Here is a 10,082-nt window from a genome sequence, read left to right as displayed (position 1 = left end):
TGGTGAGAGCTGGATTGTGCATCACCTGATTCATATATTCTAATTTTTTTATCATCTTCATCATCACCATTATTATTTTCATCTTTTTCTGCCCCATTAAATCATCCTTATCTCAACCTATGTGTTTTCTCCCTTTAACTCTTCCAGTTCTCTCCCCCATCACACCAGGAAGAGCAGTGAGTGAGCAGCTGCGTGGGGCTGTTACCAGCTGGGGCTCTATGACAGTGCAAGTTAAGCACACTCCACACGTGCAGCTGCATCCAGGATGCACTTTGGAACCATAGAAATGTAGCATAAGAGATTAACAAAGCAAAGGATCACTTGGAAATCACTGAATTTGTCCAAATATGTAACTGTAATACCTGTCAGCAATTTTAAAGTATCAAGAAATATGCTGGGAAAACTCCATAGAAGAAAGGGCACTATTGCCCTATTGATGAAGATTTTATTATTATGTCATCACCTTAAACAAGGAGTTGATTTAATGAGCATAGTAGGCAATTACTGGGACCTGAGAACAATCATATCCTGTCTGCAAAGACTTAGCTGTCAGGAAAAAATTGTTGAGCATCATGTTCAGTTGAGAGTTGCCAAATGATCATTGTTGATGAAGTCATAGAGTCATAGAATATCTTGAGTTGGAAAGGACTCACAAGGATCATTGAGTCCAGCTCCTGGCCCTGCACAGGACAACCCCAGAGTATAATTATTGATGCTGTGATCCACAGCCATCTCTGCAAAAGTTTCTTGAAAAGGCTATTTCAAGGCTTCTGTTACCAAAGTTGATATTGGGAGTAGTTTCATTACATGGCTTCTGATGCCATGGAAATTATTACTGGACGGATGTTTACTTTATTTGCTGGATTATTTTTTTTTGTGGTTTAATTCAGTCACCTGAGATCTTTGAGGCAAGTGCAGGATATTGTGGAATAGCCTTCTCCATTTCATGGATGTGATTTCTCACTGGAGCAGCTGGACACTTCTAGCGGTGGAGTGGGGACCCATAGGCACAGGGGGAAAAGACTCTCATTGTCCATGTGTTGTGTGATGTCAGAGCAGAGCAGTGAATGCTTTGAGGGCTGTCAAGTCCTCACTTAGACAAGCTCTGCTTACTCTGCCCTGTGTGAGGGATTGCAGCACAAACACAACTGTAGTTGTCCTTGTGCCTGCATTGGACATCCCATATGGTAAATTACTTCCCAGCATTAGACTAAAAGGCTCAGCTTGTCTCTGCTGAAGGCTCAGCTTGTCTCTGCTTCCTTCTGCCTGCTCAGAACTCAGGGTCAATAGTTTAAACTGGAAAATTAATGGAAAAGGAAACTTATCAGTGAGTGTCTAAAAGATCAGATTTGGTTAATCTGCACCAAGTTAACAAGATCCTTGAGCAGAGGAGAAGCAGTGAGCACAGCTTTATTTTAAGTGGCTCTAATGACTTTATGTAAGGTAGCAGGGAAATGTGATCTGACATCAATTTAAAAGTGAGGTGATAAAAACTGTTTGGAAAACCTTATTCAGATTAATTATTAAAAATTCACACTGCAGGGATGTGTTGAGAGGGATTCTCTGCAGTTCTCTGTTTCGAGATTACTTGGTATTTTCATTAACAACTTGGATGGCATATGCTGATTAAATTGTAGCGAGCACCAGACTTGAGCTACCTACTGACTGAGCAGAAGACAAATATAATTGAAAGTGAACTTGACAAATTCAAAAGAGCATGTGATGCAGTAACACCAGCAATGGATTTGACAAATGCGTGTTTGTAGACTTCAGCAGAAGTTGAACAAATACAGGATGGGACAGGACAGGTTGCTACGGTAGCAGTTGTGCAGAAGAGTTCTCCTGGGCTTATAGCCAGTCACCAGCTGAACATGATTCAACAGCATCCTGCTCCAGAAAAAACCCCAATGTTGTTGTGGGATGTATGAACAGGAATGTAATCTGTAAGATACATGGTGTGGAGCCTCTTCCGCGTGTGGTAGCAGAAAGCCTTTCTTGGAACATGGTATCAAGCTGTGGGCACTGCACTTCTTGGAAAACGGGGATCAGCTGGAGATGACTGATGAAAAGCAATGCGAGGGGTGACAGGATGGATGACTGGGCTGGTTTCAAGGTGATGGGAGAGATGTTTTCAAATCTGTTAGAAGTAGGTGCAAAGAATGAAATAAACACTTTTTCCCACTGCTGCGAGTAGGACAAGGAAAAGAGATTCTGTTACAGCAGGAGATACTGAGCTGAGACATCCACATGGGCAGGAGCAGCAAAGCTCTGGAATACCTTTCCTAGGTAGGCTGTGGAATCTCTGGAATTTGAGATTTTAAAGGAGTCTGTGGGCATGGTGCAGGGCTGGCACAGACGAGGGTTGGAGGTGCAGGGGATAAGGGCAGTACAGAGCTCCCAGTTCGTACACTGCCCTGTGGCCCTTTCACACCCGCACCTGTGAGGGAGCCAGAGCTGCTCTGGAGCAAACACTGCACTGGCAAAGCTCTGGAGCACAGCCCTGGAGCTCACAGCTATGTGTTTCCTTTTTCACCCCTTCTTTTAAAATAGCAATAATAATTGTGGTAATAACATCTGTGGGCACACTGGCAGTGTGGCCCACATCTGCAGAGTTAGTACAAACTTCCCAACACTGCCCAGTACAAGGCACTCTCCATGCTCCCATTTCAAATTTTTGGGAGTACTTCAGCTTTCACAGTGAATGCATCCCCCACCTAAAATGTACATTTTTGTTGTGCAAGAATAAGCAAAGTGACAGCAATACTTCATATGAATGTAGGATTAGTGCACACAAACCACTTCTTATTTGTGTATGCATGTGCACTGGGATGATACAGAGTTTGGACTGGCTGCTCTCTTACCCAGTTACTGCAGCAGGAATCTTAAACCTTTATCTGAATTTTTGCCAGAGATGGTATCTTACTTTGTTTAAACTGGGTTCTCTGCTTTTATTTTTCCTAAAACAACATTCCAGCTGAGAAGAAAGCAACCAGGGCTGGTGCTGCCCAGCTTTTCGTAAGCTGGGTAGACATGCAGGTTGCTTGGCATACATGCAAGACCCAATTTTACTCTGCTGGCCAGAAGAAATTCCATATTCCTGTGCAAAGACTCCCATCAGGCTCTGCCTGCCAGTGAAGAGCATTTCAGAGGCTTGGGACAGGGGGAGGAAGAAACTCCCTCCCAAACCATACACTAAAAATAGGCTGATGCTGTGCAAACAGCTTTTCTGTGAACTTCCTTCTGGCAGGCAGCCATGCAGCTGCCTGAGAGTTTTAAGCCCAAATACCTCTAAAAAACAGAAAGTCACTGAAGTTAAGCACAGTTAGCAATGCTTTTAATCTTACTATTCCCTGCTGTGTTGTCTCGATTTCGGCTTCTTCCACTGTGCAGGTAGCTTATTCAGGATTTAAGGTCAGAAGTTTTTTTAACCTGAAGCACGGTTGAGACTGGTGCTGTCAATCCCTGGAATCTGCAAAGTTCAAAGCAGGGAGGAGGCCTCTGATCTAAAACTGAAATGCTCAGGTGACGTGTCTAAAAAGTGCTTTCCTGCAGAGTGAGAAGTGCAGTAGCTGGGCTGCAGAAGGTTTTAAAATTCTCCAATGAAATTGGAAAGTTGGTTCCTTAAATAAGACTACTTTAAAAAGAATAAACACAGGACTCTGGGCAATTGGATTGAATGACAGCAGTGATTCATTCAGGCATTGAAGCCTATGAGCTATTTGAGTTTGCCACATTTTCCAGTATTTTTACTGCATATTAGTGCCAACGTTTTGCCCTAAAATAAATTATGTCACATTCTTCTGTACACTTTGACTATGAAGACTGATGTTTCAGTTTCAGTATGAATCTTCCTTAGTTTCAGTAGTTGCTGATTGTTTAGATATAACAAGATTCACATTTTTCTTCATCACTAGTTTATAGGAAGAACATTTTCCAAAACTAATTAAATCTCTGGGTCATTTTCAGCTATGAAAACGATCAAGAATCACTGATAACACAGTAATTTTACATAGCTGTTTTTTCCCCTCTCAATTTTGTATTATCAAATATTCAGTTTTTATTTTAATCCTCTGTATCCAATTATCTGGTTTGTGTGGCAATTAAACAGAAGATCAGTGTCATTGTGTTTTACAATCCCTTTAAACTCTTTTCAAGAGCAGGACCACACTAGTCTAAGTTTGTAATTTAAGATGCATTTGGCTGGGGTTCAAAGAGACAGGAGCTCCAGTCTGTCTCACTTCCCCTTGGAAAGCCTTTCTGATGCTGCCAAACAATATTTACACCAGCAGGGAACTGAGTTTTGGAAAACTTTTCCAGGCTCTGCAGAAACCAAGCAACCTGAGACTTTGATAAGCCTTGGTAAATTTAAAAACTCTTGATGCTATCACTGTGTAAAACACATATTAGCCCATCAGATAGCACAGATTTACAATTTGAGGAATGGATTTCAGTTAAGAGATAAGAATAGAGGTTTGGCAAAAAAAGTGTTATTTGGAGCAAAATTCTCCTATTGTCATCTCTGTTGAGCACTTTATGATATCTCACATTTCTGCAGCCACAGGTACAGGTGCTCTGTTCTGCAAGCTTGTGAACATACTGTTCACTAAGTTGGGTCAGAGTCTGCAGCCAGACTGCTTTAAAGAGCATCAAGCCTATTTCTTTTTTCTGGGACCTTCAGCTTTCTAGCTGTCTGGAGGGAGGATTCAGGTCAGGTCCTGTTTTCTCTATCCCAGAAAAAAAGGTTATTTTCTCTCAGTGCTATGGGGTCTGGCAGTCCTTTGAGAGCAGGTCTCCCTCTTCCCAGCCCTGTTTCATGGGACTTTTTGAGGATAGATTTCTGAAGGTGTTTTCCACTAGCTCAGCTCCTGCTGCCTGGTCATTCTGCTTGGGACTCTAAAAATTAATTTATTTTTCCTTTTAAATGTAAACTGAGTTCTAAAAGCACTTTTCAACTGAGCTATTGGACTCTGTCCTTGCCAGGCACCTCATCCAGTCTTGCACCTTTAACACAAATCCAGATTCAGATCAGGTTTTACTCCTAGAAGAGCATTTTATATTTGAGGATCTGAATTACAATCTTGCCAGCTCATACCACACAACTCAAGACTTGCAAAGGAGAGGGGAGTCCTGAAGTGCAGCTCCCTCCTGGCCTGGTGTTTGTGTCTCATCTCCACTTCCCTTGTAATCTGCCCAGAGAAGATTTCTGAGATACTTGAACAGCTGCCAGGATCTGCATGGGAGGCAGGGGCCTTGGCATGTGTGCCCTGACACCTGATGCTTAGTGTGCGTTGAGGCAGTGCCAGCTGGATCCACCAGCCCTGGCGAGTGCAGCCCTTCTGTCTCATCAGTGAGTTACCTGATCAGGCTGCTGGCTGTGCTCTGTGCTGCTCTTCCTCTTCCTTCTTCCCTGGAACTCAAACAGCCTTGCCACTACCTCCTGCCTTTTCTCAAGTTTCTGTCCTCATGCCTGTTGACCCCTTTGTCCATGCTGGTGTCAACAGGCTCCGGGTTTGTTGTTTTTTATTAAGCAATCCTTGCACCTAGCTCATCTGTGTAGCTGTACAGACACCGCTTCTCAGACACATGACACAGCAAGTGTTTTACAGCTTTTTAGAAATGCTCTTCCAGTTTGCAGGCAGCTCCTACACTCAGGTGACTGGAGGAAGCAGATTAGTCTGTTCACTCCTCTGAAAACAACTGAGCAAGAGGGAGAACCCCACAACTCCCTCAATCACCCTGCCCTAATGGGAGGACCTGCCAGCACCAACACACCTGCATTTGGAGTGGTCCAGCCTTCCCTCAGGCTTCAGTGGAAGGTGTGTGCAAATGAGCTTCCAGTGCAGATAGCCCAGGCTGAAGTCCTGCTGCAGGGTTCCCTTGGTTTCTTGCTTCATGCCTCCATCAAAGGAGTGACTGAAAAAACTGAGGCTGTGTTAATTAAGTTGTTGGCTAAAATAAGCTGCTGGACTAAGAGCAGGAGCACCTCCCATGCACAGCCCATCTCTCAGAAGTCCTTTTACTCCTGTGTAGCCCTGGGAGTTTGCTGCATGTGCATGCTGCAGTGTGGACATGTCCTCTCTTGTGCTCCCAGACACCATTTAATTTTGAGAAAACCAGCAGGGTAACATGGCTGCCATCAGTCACATTAATTTTGGTAGAGTTTACACTAAAATGTGCCACATAGAATCTTTTGGGTCACCCAGGTATCTTGATGTATGTGCTGCTGAATGAGGGGAGCAGAAAAGGTTCCCTTGGAGAAAATGTACCTCTCACTATTCCTTGCTGTAGAGCAAAGGAATCTGATTGTTGTACCTTCCGTGGCCCTGATCTTTGTTCTGTTTTGCTGTTGCAAGGGATTGCTGGGGACCTCAGGTGGACTCCTTGAGGTGGGAAGGGCTGGGCTGCAGTCAATGGAGGTGTGGGAGGAGTGGAAGGGGGTCAGCCTGGGCTTTACCATGTCCTCACACAGGTTTGCAGCACCATGTGACAGTGGATGATAAACAGTGGTGTCCCCCTGGCATGGTGCTTATACAGCAAAGGGTTGGTGCTGCAGCTCTTAAAGTGGCTCTGCAGCTGGTGCTGAGCTGTAGTTGTATTTAAGAACTTATTTTCTTACTCAGTCAGCAACTCCATCAGGACACACCATCCAGTGAGTCAAGCTGAGCTTGGAAAACAGCCATTTCCAACAAGAAAAAGGAAAAATACCTTCCCAGTAGTTTAATTGCTCAGGCTTCAACCCTTGTATCAGGACAGGTTCAAACAATCACAATGTCCTATGGGCGGGTCTCTGGATTTCAGGTGCGCCTTCCTCTACATCCAAGCCACTTTTCACAGCTCTCCTGTGCCAGGGAACAAGGTCTTTGGAGAGCAGGGAGAGGAGCAAGCCCAAACCCCAGAGCTGCTGGGGGAAGGTTCACCACACATGAGCTCAGTCACAGCCGTGGGGCTTGGGCAACCAAAGTCTCGGGTGCCTCTACGGGCACAAGGCCCCACAGCACAGGGTCGTGCTTCAGGTCTGGCCATGCTGAGTCCATGCCCTGCTTCAGTGACGGGATGTGCCTTTGCTTGTTTTGTGCCATTTCAATAATCCTTGTTGCAGTTTCTGCAGGCCCTGAGGCGAGCTGGCCTCGGCATTGCTGGCCCCGGTCCCTCCGGCTGGGCAGGGCTGCGGCTGCCGTGGGGGAACGCAATGCTGAGCGTGGCCCCTCTGCTCTGCTGTGACAGAGCCGTGGCATGTCTGGTCCTGCTGAGCCACGGCCACGGGGATCATTCTTAGCAGATGTTGGCAAGCGAAAACTGATAAACACCAGAAATACCAGCCCAAAGAGCTGTGTCTGCAGCAATGCAGGCTGCGTTTCTGAGGATGGTTCACATTTTTGATGAGCCACCGCTGAGGGTTTTGTACTAATTATGTAAATTTTATGTCACTGACCAGTTCTTGCACTACTGAATAAAGACAAAACGTCCATAATTCCCCCAGCCTCCATCCTGGACTGTGACAACCTTTTCAGTGAAAAGGGGAAGTTATCTACAGCTCCTGAGAAGCACATCAGTTCAGAGGTTTTGCTTATCTTAGTTTCAGTAAGTAAATTGTCACTTATTACTGTCTCTCCTGGGCAGGGAGAGAAAACTTCAATAAACTCCCACCATCCAACATATCCCAGTCTTGAAACCAGTAAGTAGATAGGCACCACTTTCCAAAATCCATGGAGACTGTCACCACTAAGAATCACTGTGATGACAAACTTTCACAGGAATCAACAAGACAGAAAACGAGAACGTGATTTTAAAAGGTATTTTGCAACGAACAACATCTATTCCCTGTTTCTTAGGAAGGGTGTGTCTCTTTCTAAATGTTTTGGTACATCTGGCTTCCTCTCCCATTTTGAAACATTTGGCTAGAAAAATAATTACATGCTATTTAAACTGCTAGTCAGTCTTTGCAGCCATGAAGAAAATGGGATGCTTGTGCTCTAAATTCACATTCTAGTGAATGCTCTGTATATAATTTAATCAGATATTTCTTTTTGGTTTTCCTCTTGATTAAAAATGGTAGTGCTCCTCTCAGGACTGGGTTCATATGCCTGGAATTCTCCATTTTCCCCCATTCTGTCTGCACAGACAAATTTCTGGTCACAAGGGAGTCCTGCTGGTCTAGTTAATCTGCTGGAAATTGGTTGTACTCTTCGCTTTTTTTAGGAGACTTTTTTTGTGAAACAAAATCAGCAGATAAATTCTGCTGATTCCCTGTGAGTCACCCAGCAGCAATGACAAAGCTGGGAGGGAAGAAGAGCAGGGGATTGGTGAATGGGCACTGACCTGAGGATCTGACCCAGCACACACTATTTCAGGTGCTTCCAAAAGATGAATACTCAGTTGCTACCTCCAGGTACCCCACCAGTGGGGACATGTGGTTAGCAGAAAAGGTTTTTAAAAGTCTTTTAACAAAATTATTTACAATTCGTGCTCACACAGGCCATGGTTCACTGAGTACTGAGATATGCCTGGCTGGCAACAGAGGACAAAATAATTATGAAATTAAGAGTCTATTTAGAGACAAAACATTCTGCACATTTATCACATTATTTTGCCTTGTAAAAAGCTGTGCATACCAGAGAAATCAAAACTTTGGCTTTCCCACCTTATGCCTTTTGCATCATCTAGACAGAAAATGTGCAGCTCCCAGGTACCTCTGAACCCCATCCCTCACCCTGTCCTGCAAGCCTCGTAACCAGCAAGAGCAAAACTGGTCATCTACTAAATCTGGTGCTGATCTCAGCTACCTAACTTCCTGTAATATCAGCAAATACTTTTGCTTTTGCAAGTCTGTTTTTCCCTCCATAATGGGGTGCCAGCAGGACCAGAAATGCTTTGGTTCCAGGAATGTGCTGTTTGGCAGGAGGAACAAAGAAATTGCTCATCCAAAAGGGCAAAACAGGACTAATGGTTTTGTTTGCTGGGGAGAGGCCGCATGGAAGTCAAGCCAACAACTCCCGCGTGCCATCAGAAAGGTGCTGTTGGATGCTACTTTTAATGGCAGACTTTGATATTATTCATTAATGAGAAATGTCTTCAGTAACTAAAATACGATCAGATCCTGCAATTCTTCTGAGGTTGCAGAGTCTCTCCATAGATAGCACCCACTGCCCACTAATGTCAGGCTCTCCCTGAACTTGACAGGGCACCTGTTCTTCCCGGCCTTCTGGAAATGGTCCAGCTATGACATGTTCCTGATATCCCTCAGCTGCAGGGCATGTTTCATTCTGCTGCTCCAGGCAACTCAATAAAGGCTCCTTCCACCCACTCCAGTTAACCCACCCAGACTGTAACAATAGAGCACTCAAGAGGGATCGTGCCCATTTGCTGAGTTAAAATTTGCTTAAATTGATTGTTTCATACAAAGGAACACTTAATTTGATTTCATTGTGTTTTCTGAGCAAACAGTAATAATGCTAGATGCATTTCAGAGGGTGATTGCTACAGTTCTTTATAAGTAAAGTTATTTTTAAGAATCATTATCCTCTTCTTGACACCAAGATTTTATGCAGCATAAAGTAAAACTTGGTTTCCACCCCTTAGAGAAAGAGGGGGGAAGACTTCAGCTGCAACATAATATAAAAAATCATATTTCCATTTGCACTGTTGTATTGTCCTTAATTGTCCATATTGTCCACAACTACAGGAAAAGTTGACACTTTTTTTCTTTCTCTCATTTGAAACCACTGGAACTATCCATGCTTAGTTATTATTTTACCTCTGTCTGTGGAGCCCCTCCATGGATGTGAACACCTGATGGATGTGCATCCCTGTGCCTGGTTCTGGAATGACAGCAGTTACCCACCCTGTTCCCCCTGGACACAGGAGTCACAGAAACACAGAATCAATGAGGTTGGAAAAAAAATTCCGAGATCATTGAGTCCAACCTGTGGCCCAAACACCACCCTGTCAACCAGACCATGGCACAAAGTGTCACATTCAGTCTTCCCTTAAACACTCCAGGGACGGTGACTCCAGCACCTCGCTGGGCAGCCCGTTCCAATGTGTAATCACCCTTTCTGTGAAGAAATTCCTCCTAATGTCCA

Source organism: Pseudopodoces humilis, chromosome 15 (assembly GCF_049639895.1).
Source record: "Pseudopodoces humilis isolate 2021_Gansu_Grassland_sample_001 chromosome 15, ASM4963989v1, whole genome shotgun sequence".
In the NCBI taxonomy this organism is placed as follows: domain Eukaryota; kingdom Metazoa; phylum Chordata; class Aves; order Passeriformes; family Paridae; genus Pseudopodoces; species Pseudopodoces humilis.
This window is presented reverse-complemented; position numbering follows the sequence as displayed.